Source organism: Cygnus olor, chromosome 27 (genome assembly GCF_009769625.2).
Source record: "Cygnus olor isolate bCygOlo1 chromosome 27, bCygOlo1.pri.v2, whole genome shotgun sequence".
NCBI classification, from domain to species: Eukaryota; Metazoa; Chordata; class Aves; order Anseriformes; family Anatidae; genus Cygnus; species Cygnus olor.
The window spans coordinates 2,163,198-2,181,706 of record NC_049195.1 but is presented as its reverse complement, the minus strand read 5'-3'; the positions used below and the strand labels follow the sequence as shown (position 1 = coordinate 2,181,706).

At 43.9% G+C, this 18,509-nt stretch overlaps 2 long non-coding RNA genes across 2 annotated transcripts in view; one reads left to right on the top strand and one right to left on the bottom strand.

Moving 5' to 3' along the window:
• The window catches only part of LOC121060565, a 24,318-nt gene extending 15,477 nt beyond the window's left edge, over positions 1-8,841 (top strand). The window contains exons 3-4 of the long non-coding RNA XR_005814865.1: positions 7,730-7,736; positions 8,828-8,841. This is a non-coding gene — a long non-coding RNA (uncharacterized LOC121060565). The remainder of the gene's footprint in view (positions 1-7,729; positions 7,737-8,827) is intronic.
• The window catches only part of LOC121060562, a 22,921-nt gene continuing 12,985 nt past the window's right edge, over positions 8,574-18,509 (bottom strand). The window contains exons 3-4 of the long non-coding RNA XR_005814862.1: positions 11,481-11,599; positions 8,574-8,819 (exon numbers count right to left, since the gene is read on the bottom strand). This is a non-coding gene — a long non-coding RNA (uncharacterized LOC121060562). The remainder of the gene's footprint in view (positions 8,820-11,480; positions 11,600-18,509) is intronic.

Sequence of the window (18,509 nt, the reverse complement as noted above, 5' to 3'; positions counted from 1 at the left end):
CAACACAGCAAAAACAAATTGGAGATGTGCTCTCATTGTAATCCCATTCTCTGAAACATTGCCACAACTCAGTGCTTGCTCTACACACTAGGAGTCACGCCGATTTCTTCCTCTTCTCCTGTTTGTCTTATTTTGACTATATACTCACTGAGATACGGTCCTAAATGTACATGTGGGCACATGCAGCACCAGCACAACAGGGAGTTGCAGATGATTGACCACCATGAATGCTTCATGAGATAAAAACTGGTATCAGTATATCATTTATATCGCTGAGCTATCCCCTCACTCTCTTAGGTGTAGTTAAAAAATGAAAGGTTCATTGCACAAGTCCTTATTCTCTGGAAGGAAGGTTATAAACTTTTTCTCTGATCTCATGTTGTTTTAGTCCGTAATTTGCATTTTGGGAAAGGAAAAAAAGCCTTTCCGTAAGACTCCAGTGTATAAATCTCAGTTTATTGTTTTCTATCAGGGCAAAATCTTAGATCTATGCCAGGTGTCTTAAATTAATAGGCTACAGGTTTAAAGGAAGGAGAGAATTGCCAAAAATGTTCCTGCATTTGTTCTAGCCTTGAAAAGCCCTGATTTAATTAATCTTCCTTCATCAGCAGCAGAAAGCATGGGTCTAATTGCAAGCTCAGAAGCACCAGTTGTCCAAGTGATTGGATAGTAGTTAGAGATGAAAGAGAGTAAAACAAGGCATTGATGAATGCAGGTTTATTAGGAGCTCTGTCTCATTGACTTGTCTCGTGAAGCAGTTGGAAATCGGCTACAAAGTAATAAAAGAAAATTAAAACACATAAAACTTTGTTAAAGTAATGTGGAAAGGCCTGCATTAAACCAAAAAAAAAAAAAAAAAAGAAAAAAAAAAAGAAAAGAAAGCAAGGAGCTCAGAAGTGAGAAGTAAAACACATTGTAAAGACTTGCTGTCCAATCCAAAGCCCACTGAAATCAATGGCACAGTGATATACTGAGTGGAAGCACGTTGCTTGGCCATTAGAGGTCTGTGTGGGCTATACGGGACCATGGAGCTCATGTACTTATTGCTACAGAACAGGGCCACCTTGGGTAGAAACATCTTTGTGCAGGGGTACAGGTTGGTATATGCAACAAAGGCAGAGCACATACAGGACAGCAGATTATCAGCATCACAGTGCTGGGGAGAATTCCCCAAGGACATCACCTGCCCCTACACAACTTCTGCGGAGGCTTCAGCACGGGGCAAATTCTCCATGTCGGATACACCGGGGCAACTGAAAACCTCCAGATCCTACAACATTATGTTTTATCCAACATTGTTTCTTTGGAGCAGTCATTCCAATAAAGTAAAATCAAGAACCTTACAAACTTCCTCATCTTGTTGGGAGTAAGGTTTGGAAGAACTAGAAACTCACAGGGCTTTTTTTTTTTTCTTTTTTTTTTTTTTCCCCACTCCATTTTTCACACCTCGGCTCTGGTGAGCTACAGAAGCCTGGAGATGACTCAGGTTTACGACTGAAGCTGCACATGAAGCGTCCTTTTGTGCTCCGTGCTGACTGCACGCCACCCACCGAGCAGTCCCTGCTCCCGGCAGCTCGCAGACGTTCTTTTTGGGGCTGTGAGACTGAGACATCGCTCGTCTTCGTTCCTGCTTTTGGTCCTACTCCTTCCTCCCTGGCTGCCTAGTCATACATCCTGGCTGGATGCGGGCTTTGTCCCTCTCGGTGCGGTTTGTCACAGCAAAAACCTAATCTTGGCTGGGTCTCCTGGGTGTTCATGTAGTATTTAAAAAAAAAAACAACAAAACTCTACAATTTTGGTAATATGCAGCTGGCATAGATGGAGATAATGCAGTGGGAGGAGAGAGAAGACAAGGTAGCAGTGGAAATTAGTGTGCTTGCATAAGTCAATAATCACAGGGGTCTCCCAGGTGGCACCCATCCTAGCTTCTAAATTTAATAGATTAGATGGAAAATAATGCCTCCCCCAACACTTCCCCTTAGGGGACTGGTACTTCTCAGGAAAGCATTTCCCAGTAATTAGCACCTGTGTCTTACAGAAATCAGAGCCTGCCATGGCTTCTCAAGCAGGGCAGTGGGAAGCTCTGGCACATTTGCATTTTTCTTGCTATCAGAAATGTGCTACAGATCATGCAGTCACCTGAAGCTCCTGGGCTGAGCCTCTGAGGAGGCTGGTGGCAGCGCCCTGGGGTTCAGCCCGATGCGGGATGCTGAGAACAGAGGCAGCAGCCAGTCCCCAAACAAAATAATCGACTTACTGGCACTTAAAGAAAGCTTGAGATTATTCTAGATTAGACCTGAGAATGCAGATCAATAGCAGAATTTATTGTATACCTGCAAAGGTTCAGGTTAGTCCCACAATTTCCTTCAAAAAAATCAGGGCTGTCCTCAAGGCAAGCTTTGCCTTCTCCCCATGCCCAACTCTATTGCAATCAGCTCGTCTGGATTTTCCAATCTCTAGCAGTTGACAGTGAAAAAAAAGAAAAAAGTTTTCAAGAGGGTTGAGTGTTACAAGGAGGTGCCATCAGCTGTATCAATGACTGAACACACAAAGAAGAACAGAGCAATGCCGTTCACTCACACCGTACATATGTACCAGCTTGTCCCGATCCAACAGAGGAGATCACCACATCAGACGATGTTCATACTTAGGCTCACTCCTATATATACACTCAGAAGTACAATTTGAAGCCTTACACTGGTGCAGATACGTACCATAATCTAGAATCCCACTATGATACACTCAGAGGCTTTTTTGGGAACGACAGGAAGACCACAACATTGCTGGTGAACCCCAAAGCCTCTGCTCATACCTGCTGGGTTAGCTTTGCTAGGTGAGAGGAGAAAAATAATTGATGAGCACAGAGACTCGAGGGACTTGTCTGCTTCTAAATTAAGAGATAGCACGCTGGTAATCAGGAAATGGAATTTGAATAATAAACCTTTTCCCCCCTCAGCTGCATGTTTCCCTGTTTTCACTTGCAAATCATCAGCGCCATGCTCGGCGAGGACAGAACGCTCTCTGACTTTCCTGGGAGAGCAGCCTTGGTGTTGAAGAAGAGCGATTTGAGCAGTGCGAGGTAGCCACAAACTCATCACAGAGGGTCGGGCTGGCAATTAGGAGCTGAGCAACGGAGATAAAGCCCTTGTATAACTGCCCTTCCCCATGGAGCTGTCCTGGTAGGTACCTAACTTCCTTTCATAAATCCTCCGAGTATTAGATTGCATCTGTAGATGGCTAAATACTCTAGTAAATATGACACAACATGTGTTTGTTTCCCCCTCTCAAGCAAACATAACTATAAAGAGATCTGCTAAAGTATTATAATCAATATGCCATTTGAATGTGGAGAAAAGGGATTGATTTTTAATGAGGCACTTAGTTTTCTGAACGAATCCCATTTTCTTCCAGCATTTTGATTACAGCCACTTCTCTGATCCCAAAACATCTCCTGCTTCGAGAATTACTTAAAAATAGTCTTTGTGTATGGAAAGTGATTGATTCCTTTATTTTATTTTGCAAACCCAATTTTGCTTGCTCTGTGAAGAAGATCATACAATTTTTTATTTTGCCTCTTTGTCACTTTGTTGCTTCACAGGAGGAGAAAAAAAAAAGGAATGTAATTATTTTGTGCTAGTGATTAAAACAACGACAACAACAAAAAATCCCTTTGTGGTAGGGATATAAACTATCAGCTCATCAGGACTGCGAGGGCTTTCAATCTACCATGACTGCTGCTACTTTGAATTTGTTCATAAACTGCGTCCCCATTGCGGCAAGGGAGAGGACAGGAGCGTTATCTGGGAGGGAACCGTCTCGTGGGTGATTTTAGCCCGACACAAAAGTGTACGTAGCTTCATTCAGCTCGGTCCATACCTAGAGCTGTTTTGCCATAGGTTGTGTTTGTCACTAGCTGAAGCTGCAAAGAAAGCTCCTGCAGAGCACCTGCGCGATGGGAAGCTGGCCGTAGCTTCTGGTCCAAGAAGCCTTTGGTCCTGATCCCTGCAGAATATGGGGAAATACTTCTTTCGGGGCCTGTCTCCACTAGGCAAAGCAATATCTGACGCTTGAGCTCGATGATATGAGTGCCAGGATCCTAAACAGCACTGCGTTTGTGCTGACCCCAAACTGGAGTTGCGTACTGGACGGGAGCCAGCTGAACCTCTCGGCATCAACTCCGTGTGCCAACGTTTGTAGAGCAAGGACCGAGCTCGCTACCTCAGCTACTGCTCATGTCCTACCTCCAGGGACCAGCAGCTTGTCATTTCTGTGGCTGTGCACTGCTGGAGCTCCACTGGGCAACTGTCACTGGAGGAGATCAGGCCCATGGTTCTTTCTTATCCAAGGTAAATGGAAAACAGACATCCAGCACCCAGGCAGGCACACGAAAGAGAGAATTTATTGCTTAATGCTGCTTTGTTTGACTTCAGCTGAAGCAGGATTGTGACCTAAAAGTAAGGGATGATTTATTTATTTTTAAATCCACATATTTCTAAAGAGGAACGCTTTAAAAATAAAACCTTAGTGGAAAATCTGCGTTAAAGATATAATCCAGTAGCATTGTGGTTCCTTATCCCATAAAGTTGCAATTGAAAAAATGGGGCAGATAATGTGAGCTTTTGTCATTTATATCTGAGAAGACTTCAGGAAGCAAAGACTTTCATGTGAATCATGTAAAAGGATTTTCTGCAAAACTCTGTCTGAGCGAGAATAAAAAAATCTCTCAACTCAAGAAAGGGCATCGTGTTAAACAGATGTTACAATATTGCCTGACAGGTCTAAAACCCTCATGAGCTCTAATTTTAAGTTTGCTAAACCTTAAAAAGTTTTCAATTTATTTGTGTCCAAGTGTTCAGAGGGTTTTTTTTTTTTTTCCTTCCCTTTTGAGTACAATCTCTGTAGGAAAATCCTGGTTATCAAGATTGCAAAGTCAATGATTTAAAAATACTTACAGAAAGGAGCATGCCAGATTTTCTGCATTCAAACCACCCTCCTGCAAGCTAAAATATGTATTCAAATCAGGCCACGTGACCAAAAAAAAGATGGGATTTTGAGACATTGGCTCGAAAAGTGAGATCCCTATGGTTGGAAACACAAGAGACACTGGATCTAAATTAGCATTGCACTGTTTGCATAATTTTCTCATGACAGCACTGGCTCCTATGACATATCCAACATTCATTGTTCCTGCCACGATGCTTTAAAACACCAGATGTAAACAGTAAATCTTTGTTTTCTCTTCCGGTAAGTGGGGCAAATGCAAAAGATCCATCATCCAGCTCCATTTTGGAGTTGGGAGTAAACTTCCCCCTTCTGCAGCAAGTGTTAAAGCATGCTCTGAACTTCCTGATTAGTATTATCTCTGATTAGGCTGCAGATAGTCCTCTGATTAAAGTGCTCTTGGCTATTTTGGAGCTTCACATAAATATACATGAATGTAAGAGAGGAGAAAAGAGTAAAGAGACAACAAAGCAGGGGCTGGCAGCTACTGCCCTGGGATACAGGGGGAGAGCCAGGGCCTGATGCTGCCCTGCATGAACCAGACATGGGACCAATGAGGGGGAACTTGTCCCTTGGGAATGGTGCTCGGTGCTGGGATGGACCCACCCGAGGGCACTAAGGGCTCCCAAGCAGGGCCAGACTGAGCTTGACATGGTCCAGGTGTGATGAAGGAGACAGGGATGTTTCGGGCTCAGTTACAGCAGTACATACTGCCACGCAAAGCTGGGCTCTGCTCTGAGGTTTTACGTTCAGGTTTCCAGCTCCGGATTAACAAATTCACATTTCAAGTTTTTCATTTGGTACATTTTCATCCGGTACATTTTCATTTGGTGCACACCAAAAAGCAAAGATCCTCCATTTGCCCACTCAAGTCCATCCTACATCCCTAAAACCAAACACTCTTCCACTTCTAGGATATGTGGGGAAAATATAAACGTGGCCTGGGGTACCACAACTATACTTCAGCTCCCTGCGATCAAAAACCTTGTGATTTAGGTCCTGAAGTGCTCTCTAGCCATGAAGAAAAAGGGATGAAGCTTTATCCCATACTTGCTGAGCTTCTCCCACACCAACTTCCCTCCTCAATAGCTGACAGGGCCAGGACCTGAGAGACAAGACCGATGCTGTGATCTAGGCTGGTAATTCTTACTTCTCCCATCCTTCAAAGCCTTTTTATTATCATCTAAATCAGACAGAAAGGAAAAGCAAAACCATATGGCGCTTCCCAATACAATGAAAAATCAGTAAGATCAAATTAAATCAATAACACTCATACTTCTCTACCCCTTCCCTGCACCTTATTCCTTTCCCAGCAGATGTTTCCAGCGTGTATTCGCCACGGCTGTCACACTCCTGGGTAAACAGCAGCCCCCTCTGCTGCTGCTGGTGCTCTTTTGATCTGAAAGCAAAAAAAAAAAAAAAAAAAAAAAAAAAAAAAAAAGCAAGCACTCCTAACCAACAACGCTGCTTTTCGTTTTAGGCAGCTTATTAGTAGAGGCTGTGGGCACAAACCTCCCTCCCCTCCTCTCCGACACCTGGAGAGCTGTTACCAATTGTTTTCTCTTGAGGCTTTTCATCCTGAATCCCTGTCTCCCATGGTGACCTTTATTCTCACCAGGTTTTTTATTTTATCTCTGCTTTCCCTCTGAGGCTTTGCTAAAGATGAAGGAGAACTTGTTCGGCTGTAATAGTGAGCAACCAGGCTTTCAACCCCTGAACCGTGCGGCGGTATCTGAAACAGAAGGGACAGAAATAAGGCAGTGCCCCCATGGTCCTGCAGCATGCGTGCAGAGACCAACATGTGCCTTCAGAAGAAGATGCAAGCCCCCTTTGGCTGCTCGGTAATAGAGTTTCTTCTTTCATTTACAGAGTAAGTGTTCATGCTACAATAGGGGAAGACGACCGTAAAAAGAGGTGCTCAATATTTCCAAATGTCAGCGTGTCAAACTGACAATGCTGAGCAACACGCAATTAAGGTTTCGGTGAAGGCTCCCCAGTAGTTTGCTCCCCACCGCTGGAGCTGCCTAATTTTTTAGTGCTCATCCGTATTTGACGAATCACAAAATTTCAGATTTAGGAGAGCGAACAGCAACATCCACCTTTTTCAGCCCAGCTCGAGGGCTCTCAAGCACAGCCAGAAAGTAAGAATGCTCCTTATGTCTCTCAGGGAAGCTGTCCCTTCAGATCTCTACAGCAGGATGTGACTGTGTGCGCTAAAATTACAATCTGGCCAGAGACGTGGACGCGTGCCCATTTACTGATCAAAAGCACCAACTGTCACGGTAACGAGAGATAAGGAACTACTTATTTTCACAGCTTCCTCTGTGCTCAGCGCACATCACAACCTTTAGATTACCATCTCTGCAGCTCTCCTGAGCTCCATTTCCATCTCCTGCATTTTACAGGTGGGGAAACCAGCCGGTGACCCCATTAAAGTCATAAAGGGGTGCCCAAAGCCTCCCGAGGCTGGCCCCTACGCGCCGGAGTGTCCCACATCCCAGCTTGGCAGTAACAGCCTGCTGAGTCTTTGTTCCGACTCCATCAATCCAATGGCCATTTAATAATGTCCTATTTTTATAATGTGGATACAAGTCTGCTGGGAACTGGACTAAGACCAAATCATCTTACGCGAGCCCTGAACATCCATCAGCTGTTTTACAGCGGGCAGTCATTTCTTGCCTAGGTGTGACTCACTGTCCATAAACCAAGGAAGAATTCCACAACTAAGATTAACTGTAATTAAGATGAGTGACCACAATGACGAAACGTGCCCGTTAGTGTTTGGTTAAAAAATACACATTGCAGGCCCTTCCATTTTTTCAAAATCAGATTTGTTGCTACGCACACTTAATTGTTAATGAAACCAACTGGAACTGCATGTGCAGCTTATTTGGAGCCACCACCTGAGATATATCCGATCTGAACGACCGGGTCATTTGGTCTATCAGTTATGGGACCATGGGGAAAACATGCGTGGAGAGCTGATGTGTGCAGGGAAGTGCTGAGGCACTAGCTGGAAAGCTGGGAACTACTCTAATTACTGCTCTTTAACTTCGTATGCCTGATGCACTTTGTTACACTACATGGGGCATCTCCCCTCAGCACCTCAGGATTAATGAGTAACAGGAACAGGTTCCCGGTTCCAACACGTTAGGCTATAGATCACTGTTCAGCCTCACAACGTCCCGACGTTGGTATGAGAGGCTGCATATTCAATTGCTCCTCCTGAAAGTATTTGCAACTTTGAAAGCAAATATATTGTGCGTAGCAGGAGAAAAATGAAGTTTTCTGGCAAGACAGGCACACTTCTTTCCATCAGTGGAGGCAATTCAATCAAGAATGCGGGCCATTTATTGCAATATGCACCTTCTCTGGGGCACCTCCTGGAGTACAATTCCATTAAATCTCTCTTTAAGTCCCTGCCTCTCACTTTGCTACTGACTATTCTCTGTCTTTTTGTGGCCACAGCTTAGTGCAGATAGAAGACAGACCTCTGCTGTTAGATAAAAGCTGGATCTAAAGAAAAAAAAAAAAAAGGCAGATAAAAATTCACAGCAAGAAAGGATGGGTAAAGTAATTTGTTTGCACAAAAATACTCCAGGGTCAATTCATGTAACTGGGTGACTATGTTGATTAGTGCTAGACACAGGGTCCACATGCCTGAGTTTAACACAGCTGCAGCATTTTCTTAACATCAGTCCCTGTCTTCCTGCAGTTATGTGAATATCTGCTCCTTAGCCACGAATAAATACCCCTTTAAGAGTTGCTCCATTCTTAGCAGCTTGCTCATCTCCTTGGCTCTTCAGCAAATGCCAGATCTGTAGAGTGGAAGAGAGAGCAAGAAAAAGCACTGAGGAGCACTCTGCGATAAATACGCTCTCCTCCTTACCACCGGGGTGGAAACAGAGTCCTTCGCAGGAGGCCCCTGTGCCACTTGAGTTCCACTTAAGCCCTTGAAACTATGCTTTTCAAAAGACCTTGCATTTCTTCTCAAGCGCTGAGTGGTGTTTAGGCATGCACAGGACTTGAACCGATGCTCCACGTGAGACTGAATTTCACCCCCTAATAAACAGAGGTCCACAGACCTGTCTCAGTAATACCAGGGAAAATCCAGGACAACCCCCTTGATAATAATGAATTTACTCCTGTTTTTAGGACCTGCAGGGTCGGAATTTAGCCCTTTAGCCATCACACAACTGCAGTGAGGGTGCTTTAGCTCGAGTGTATGCCACCACATCTTATTTGCATATCTGTCTGCAAGCTAGATCTATAAATGGTCCTGATGCAACTAATAATTCAGAGTAAAAAATGTATCATCTTAATGACTCCCTCCCAGTGATAATTATGTATTTAAATAGTTTCTGTCAACCAAGAAATATTTTCTCTTCTCAAGGCATTATTTTCTTTCTTCCGGGAAAGAAACAAACTCTTGGGCTGACATTTCTTTGGTAAGCTACAGAACATCAGCAATGTTTTCAAAATTGTCCATGGTGGTGAAGGGTATCCTCATTTCTCCATAAAGGAACAGAAAATAAAAACTATCACCATCAACAGATGGACAAGCCAGCGGGAGGATTTGCAAGAGCCACCTGAAATAAACTAAGCTGATAGAATTTGGCACTTCTATCAAAACAGATCTTGAGCAAAAGCTTCTAAATTCAGCATGACATACATTTACATTTCTTTTACATTTTTTTTCACTGCGCTGCTGCACCTGAACAGTAACACATGAACACCACCAAACGTACTGTTATCGCCTTCCTCGTACCCCAGCCCACCCGAAACCAAGTCGATATCTTCTGCACCAAATAACACAGCATCACACTTGATTCGCACGTGGGAAAGGTTCTGGATTTGCAGGGTCTGTGTTTCGTCTTGGAAACCTCCGTCCCACTCACACCTGAGCTCCTTACACTCACTTGACTGTTTTGCCCTCCAAACGGGGGTAACTACTCCTACTCGTTTGCCAGAGGAATTTCTCTTTTTCCAAAACTGTCCTCAGTGAAGCAAATAAACTGCATGCCATCTGGGTTCTGCCATATTTTTCCATAAAGGTACCATCCTGCACTATGCACCACAGACGCCATACGTCTGGAACAACCTGGATTACCAACGGTTCAACTTCAAAGGCTTGCTCATCTGCAGAGAGCAACCAAGTACAAGGCTCCAATTTCTTTTTGATTAGGCCTTTCAAAGCATCCCTCAAGAATCAAAAGGGAAGAATATAACATTATTCTATGGCAATTCTAACATAAAAGCTGCAATATTAGGCTGTTTAAAACAAAAAAAGGGTTGCTCTCCCCCCCCTCCCGGTTCTGGAATGAAAAGTGCATTATTATAAATATAAGAAAACCCAACAGCCTCCTGATGATAATGACTCAGTCAATTTATCATAACAAAATGTCAATGTCACCCATAGAATGATCATGTAAGAATACTTCAAAAATAGAAAAAAAAAAAAAAAAGAAATGCACCCAATTCTGGGATGACTGTAGGGGTTGCTTATGAAAGCGGTGAAAGTCACAGGCTTAAGTGATTAAGTTGAATATATAGCTCATTCATTTGCAATTTGATTTTAACTACGGACAAGATGAGTGAAAACAAGAACGGGAGCGTCTGCATCATAATATTAATAAAACTTAATTAGGAAAAGATTAGCATAGGAGAAAGAAAAGCATCTTAATTCACCTTCCCTTAGCCTGCCAATGCGTCTCTTGCTGTTGATTATTATTTTCAGAGAGCTGGTGTTTACAAAGGTTTGATTAGATTGGAAGAATGCAAATTAAGAGGGAACTGGCTGACAACATATTCCCCTCTGTGTGCAAGAAGGTGCTGGAAATCACAGCAGGCACCACCGCAGGATACCCGGACTATCTAGGGATGGTGTTGGCCATTGTGCATGGCCATGCCCGAGTCCCAGTCCAGAGAGGTTCATGGGTTTTGTTAAGGTTGTGGGCTCAGCAAAATGGATGGGGAAATACGGTGGGCAATGCTGTAGGCAGAGTTGCATGGAAGAAGACACAGAAATAGTGCTGAGAAGAGGCCATGGAGCCAGGTCAGATGTGGCAAAGATGAGCAAAGCAACCGTAGCAAGGAAAAGACAATATATTTATTACCAAGCAGCGGAGTATTAGAATAAAAATGAGAGGAAGCATCATGTGTTCTCACTGTTTCCTCAACGGGAAAATATGCTTTTCCTGCCTACATTTATTTAAACACTAGCACACAATTTGCCTTTGGTAATACGTTTTAGTTTTAATCCAGAAGGCTGTTCCTAGAACAAGAAGTGTCTCTTGCGCGTCCCATAGCCACTCGAGGGGGGCTGGGGAGAAGGAAGCTTCCAAGTCGAACAATGGCTGAAAGATAAATAAAAGGGGCTTTTTTTCTATAGCCAGCTGCTGGACTAGAAGGGCTGAAAATGATTTTGGCTTCTGCACAATAGCACAAAGTGGAAAAAAACCCCACACCACACAACATACCTCGCAGGCAATGTGGAGGATAAGGGATTTTGAGAACAGCAGTTCGGCTTCCTTTATACATCCAGGTTGCCCCTTGCCTCTAACACCCAATTCTTTATTTCTGATGGATTCAGCAGAACCTTCAAGGACAGAAAAAGATGACAAAAAATTCTTCTTCAGACACTACCCTACATCTTTTGTTACAGTATAAAGGCACATAATCTGTAAAAATCATTTACTCTCTCTCCAGCCGAGGCTAGCAAACTGATAGCTTAGAGAGAAAGCCACTTTGACATTTTATTCACATAATATTTTTAAATTATATAAGCTCTGTTCAAGTCTCAACACTGAATATAGTCTGAACCAGTCAAGAAAGAAATCTGGCTTTTTGTAACTGCTACCAATAACTTAGGCATTTACTGCAGAGATGTGATAATAAAGAGCAAAGAATTGTTTATTTTTATACTTAACCTATAATACACATTTCCTTACAAAAAGGAAGATTAAACCAGTTTATACACCACAACTGTTTACAGAGGTTAACAGCTACCTTTGACCTCGGTTTAGAGAGCAAATGCAAGGCATTAAAATTAGAAATATGACCTTTACTGTACCTATTCAGGTACGTCCTCCTCATGACCGGCTGTAATAATGGTAAACAACAATGCAGATAATTTAATTACTCTGTTATTCGTTCCACCATGTCATCCCTTCTCCTAGCCCATACATGTACGAGTCGTGTCCCTGCAATAAAACTCTGGCTTAATGAAAACTCGGCTGCAGAGTCCACCCACTACCCATACACCATGTCCCAGTGGTTTAAAATTCATCTCCCACAGCTATTGTCACTTGGCTTGCATAACTCCTTTGGGCAGGCATTTATCAGCAGAACCGACTTGCGCTTAATCACAGTGAATGCAAAAATAGATTTTTCTGCCTGGTTGGTATAGCTTTCTCATATCTATGAGTTTTTATATCACATGCAAAGAGTGATTCCCTTCCACATGACACTTAGGAGTAGAAATGTTTTAACTAGAAAGCTCACGAGTGTTTGACATTTCTCTTCATAAGATTTATCATCATCATCCACAATTTTCCACTTCTGAGTGGGCTGCAGCTGATGCATGAAGATCTGTTCTGCCTTTGTAATCCACCCTAGGATGAAAAAAAGCCAGGTGAACTGAGCCCTGGAGAAATACCAGCTCCTTTTCTCCAGCCATTCGAACCCTGCTCCACCAGGGCCAAAGCCATGAACGACCCAACCTGTCTTAAATAGCAGCACGAGGCTTGCAAAATGGATGGCAGAGCATCAGACATGAGCTATTCTTCCAAAAATTGTCATCTTGAGCATTCCCATACCTGAAGCACTGTTGTGGTTTAACCCGGCCGGCAGCTAAACACCACACAGCTGTTCGCTCACCCTCCCCCCTACCTCTCTGGGATGGGGGAGAGAAACAGGAAAGTGAAGCCTGTGAGTTGAGATAAAGAAAGTTTATTAAGACAGGAAAATAATAATAACAATAATAATAATAATAATAATAATGATAATAGTATTACTAATAATAATGTGTACAAAACAAGTGATGCACAATGCAATTGCTCACCACCCATTGACCGATACCCAGCCTATCCCCGAGCAGCCAGCCCCCCAACCCTGGCTAGCCACCCCTATATATTGTTCAGCATGACGTCAGATGGTATGGGATACCCCTTTGGCCAGTTTGGGTCAGCTGTCCTCGGTCTGTCCCCTCCCAGCTCCTGCTGCACCCCTAGCCTGCTCGCTGGCAGGACAGAGCGAGAAGCTGGAAAGTCCTTGGCTTGGTGTAAGCACTGCTCTACAACAATTAAAACATCAGCATGTTATCAGCGCTCTTCTCATCCTAATCCAAAACATAGCACCCTACCAGCTACTAGGAGGAAAATTAACTCTGTCCTAACTGAAACCAGGACAAGCATTCACAGTGCTGTAAACTGCCCCAGCTGGGAACAGCAGCAACAACAGGAACAAGACAATAGGGTTTTAGCAGCGGTTTATTCTGTTCAGCCAGTTTCCACACGTTTTCACAGGCTGCACAACCACACAGGTGTGTGAATCGATCACATTAACGCCTGCAAACCCCAACAATGGTATAAACGAGATGTTAGTGCAACATTTCCTCATCGAGCTCTTACTTCTCAATTTAAAATTCACCCACAAGTTTAATAGGACAATTACCGTCAGGAACTCTACTGAAAGGGCCTAAATTTGCAACTGCTGCTATCTGGAAAAGAAACAAAGACATGATAAAGCAGCTGTTGTCACTGCCTTGTGCATGGCAGCTGAAGGTCTGGCATTAGCCCTGAAAAATCACTTTCTGAAGGCATGGGCTTAATACGAGAGAAGGTAAGAAAGCCACGGTCCCAGGGAGCAAAGTTTCAAGATGCAGAAGCTAAATCCACGTTGGCAATGGAGGTCTCTGTGCCTGGGACCAGAGGCTCTGCGGGGCACACAGCAGGCTTCGTCCTGATGGGCTCGGACATCATTGCCCAGAATCATATCACACAATTAACAAGAGCAGCCAGAAAACACGAGAACAGGAGTTTGGCTGAAACGCTAGCAACTGTGATGCTCTGATTCCTTGTGCTACCCAGAAAGACAGCAAGGAGTTTACCTACAGCCCCGGAGGTAATAAAACCCAGTGTCATCCCTGAGATATGATAAATGAGCTCCCTTTTCCAGTAGCTGTGTTTCCAGTTGCTATGTTTAATGAGAAATATGCCTCACTACACTTGTCTTATTTGCTTCTTCACACGCCTGGACGCGATGTGGAGGGTCTGGGGGTTAACCCCTCCTCTCCTCGAGCAGCGCAGAGTCGCAACTGCAGGGCACGGCGTTGCTTTTGCTGCCACCGCTGCAGTCAACCATGGGATGCGGCAGAGAAATGTGGCGTGACCCCTGCCCAAAATGAGAGGCTAACACGTGGACGTCTCTCCCCAGGTGTGGGCATATCTCTGTCTGCAGTGAGAGGTGTTTTCTTCATAGCTCCCACTGCAGGCCATGACAAGGAGAACAAGAAATGTAGCAGCATCTCGTCGTGTTGTCCTTACTTGTAGCAGGGGATTTACATGCGTGTCACTCTTCCAAAACACTCTGCTGTTATTTCATCGTCCACCCACTGGCAACAGGACACTAACAAGTGTCAGAAATCACAGCATTAACTCTGGGCATTGTTTTGCATTCCATTAGGTCTACTACATGCTTAATTAATTACCGGCACACCAGTAGAGATCTGACTGATGACGACTGCCTGCTCAGTGGGCTTCTCCTGGGTGTGTTCCCTGCTGCAGAGGCTGAGCTGCTGCAAAGCCTATTTGATGCCAAATGACACCGTACGACTCCTAGTTCGTGGGGAGTCCTGCCCGAGCAGGAATGAGCTACAGCTATGCAAGAAAAAAGCTCATCCCAAGTGGCCTGAGCCCCCTGAAGCAAGGGAGGAAGAAAGGAAGAAATATTGAGGTCCTGCCCACTGTAGAGGAGCAGGCTGCAATCTCTCTGCGCCGCAGGGAGTGCTGGCACAGCAACCTCCTGCCCACCATCGCAGCACAAGCATCCCCTGAGTAATGAGGCAGGTGAAGGATGGATGGCTGCAGCTTCACAAAGAGCCAGGGATGATTGATGGGCCCAAAGAGAAAGATACGATTCCTTGATTAAAACAGAAACTAATTGATGGGCTTGGAGATGCAGATGATGGCTCTCAGCTTCCGTCCAGTGACAGTGAAAGGTGGCTGGATGGAGAGCCAGGAAATGCTGGTTCAGCACAAAAAGGTAAAAGGAAATGAGAAACTTGGGTGTCACCAGTGTCAAACGCCGGTAGAAGAAGAACAGACTCAGCAGCACTTTTTCCAAATATCCTGGGGGACCTGTTCTGGTCACATGAAAGGAGTGGACAAGGACTCTTCAAGGATGCTCGACACTTCTCCAGTCTTCAGGCGATCAGAATTTACGGAGTACTCAGCAAAGACAACAGGGAGAGAGGGCAATGGGAGGAAGGATGGCAAAACACGTGCTGGTTTCAGAGTTCCAAGGGCGTCAGAGCAGAGGGGCAAGTTTCCAGCCAAGGCTAAGCCTAAAAAGGCTTCTCAGCCCATCTTACTTCACACGTTACTAGAAAATGGATTTGAAAATAAATTCTGCACATTTACATACAGCTAGGTAATTGCTCCAACACCTCAATGAGCCAGGGTCTCGAGTCTCAGGACAAAGGAGTTATGTCCCATCACTTTCACCATTCCACCCATCACTTATACAAGATTATCATATCGAAATTTTTTATTTTCTAGTCCCCTCCATGTCATATCAAAATTACCCAATACAAGGAAGGTTCAAGTTTCTGTCTGCCACAGCATCCCTTTGGCTAAGCACTTAGGCTCCTCATTCCCAGTCAGAAACTGGGATTAATATTCCCTTTCTCTTCCCTATTTAGACGAGAATCTCTCTGAATGACTCTCCTTGAGCAGGTACAGCACCATGCACAATAACTTCCCCATCCTTGACACGCGCTGTAACATAAACATGAAACTAAATGATCCCTTCGTTATTAATGTATTGCATCCAGAAAACTCACTGCAATTTCTGCTAAAGAAGGTCCTGAGTGTTTTTATAGCTCTCATCATTTATCCCCAATGGCCGCAATTTTGAAATTATTAACAAACTTAATGCACAAATAAGGATTTACAAAAGTTTCGCTTGAGTTTAGTCACACATTTAGGTCCAGGAAACTTAAATTTAGATCTATGACAGATAGTCTACGAAAGCTTTTGGAAACCTCAATGAGGAAAAATCCATTACAAACTCAGAATTAATCTCAACAATCTTACCTATTGATTTTTTGCCTTTTATCAATTGAACTTCTTGTTCCTGAATAACTCATTTACAGGTAATAGACTGAAATAACAAAGTCCTACACAGTTATAATTGACACTATTTCCTAGAACATGTTCATCAGAAATTATTGGTCTAATAATGATTTTTCAGATACTAGGATAGGCTAAACAAACTCCAGGCTGCCATAAAGAAGCAGAAAGCTTAATTAAATTTCATTTCAGACATCAGACTCCAGCATCTATCTTCTCTACCCTCTGTAAAATAGGACAAAAATCCTTTGATTCATTTGCATGGGCACAAATGACCAATCGTAACTCACACCATAACAGACAGAAATTTTGCTTTTCAAGCCAGGCTTTGTCCACGATTTGCTTTCTGTAGAACCCCATTTAGACACGTAAAAAGCTAACACTGAACAAAAAAAAAAAAGATATATATATATATATGGGTAACAAAACACTGAAGCATTCAGCGGGGACTTTCTCAGCCCACAAGCAGGCACGTAACGGGGTGTGAGCAAACAAGGCAAGCTACTTCTCTTTTCTGGCTAAGGACCATAAGAGAGAGGCTCCATGTCAGTAAAGTTACAACAGGGCAGAAATTTTTCTGGATTGTCTACCTGCCTATTAAGGTATTGATGCTACCCCAATGGTCACAGCATCTCTCTGATACCTGCTCCTGCTGGGTACTCCCAAGCAAAACGTCATCCCCAACTCATCTGTTGGTGCATTCTGCATTCACAGAAGTCAAACAGCTCAAATAATTTCAACAAAAACACATGCTTGCACAAGAACAGCTTTTCCCTTATGGCAGAGACTGCATGGCCACCCTTATAACTCTGGTGGATTTCTGCTTTGCTAGAAGACAACAGAAAACGGTGGAGGGACCAAGAGAGTGGCCTTCCATAGTTAGCAGAGGCAGGGATACAAACACAGCAAGGAAAAGGAGCCTTATTGGATTTGCCATGAAGAACAACGATACTATCCTGCATACAGGAGGAATTAAGGATTCTCTCCTTTGCTGTTTTATTTCCTCAGAGGTTAAGGGGAGTGAGAGAACTTGTTGAGTATCCTTATTTCCATGCTCCTTGTTTTTTGACTGATTTGTTCCCTGTGGTATGATACGGAGATTGTGTATTACAGAGGTCAGCACTGAATCCCAGGCGCTTTCCAGGCTCTTCATTGCTATATAACTGCCAGTGCAGTGGGGTTTAGAAGCCCAGGACAAGATTACAGTACATTTGTAAGCACTCTGTACTGCTACAGTGATAACTTTCATTACCCCAAGGAGCTTACAACTTGAATTATACAGAAGACGGAAGGAGTCAGAATATTATATCCATCTCCCCTCAGTATGGGAAACTAAAACAGAGAAATTCAGTGGCCTTATAACAAAGCTTTCAGAGGATACTGAGCAAGCAACCAAAGCTTCATCCCAAAGTGCCATTTCAGTCCTTTAACCTACAATAATCCAGAGTGAGAGGAGGCAACAGGCAATGAGAAAAAGCACCTCAGTTAAGAGAAACTGCCAGTGATCGCTGGCCTCACTTTATTTGGAAATGACCTGAAAAAATGCATATTTCCCTGAACAGCGGTCACCTATCGCCTACCGCCAACATCCCATTCCCCTTCTGTAAGTCATCACAGCCCAAGGGAAGGGGAGCTGGAAGAGGCTGGAGGACCCGATCGCTTCTTCCCTGCTCCCTTCCAGATACGTACATGGATTTAATGAGCAACGTCTACTTTTGCATTTCCAATCTATTTTGCAGAATATCGAGCGGGACATTCAGAATTTATTATGTTGGTGAAAGCAGCGTTGTACAAGCCCGCTTCCATTTCCACCATCACAAGGCTAGAGCCTGCCAACGTGAAATTAGCTACAAATCCAGGGAGCTGGCGCTAGGTGAAGCAGGTGGCCAGGCCTATAATTAATCCATATACTTCCTTGCTCTGGCGGCACGCCAGCAATCTCAACTGAAACTAATGCGTGAGCAGCCAGAGTTGCACTGGAAATAGTCAAGCATCAGGCCCAGGGAAATAATTAAATCCTTTGGGTGTCCGTTTCAAAGTGGGGCTCTGGAAGAGTTTGCTCGTCACTGCTACTGCTTCTTCGGTGCTCCAGGGGATGGGAACAACAACAGGGAAGATCCAGGTTAAAGCTCATTTTTAAATAGGGCCAACATCTGG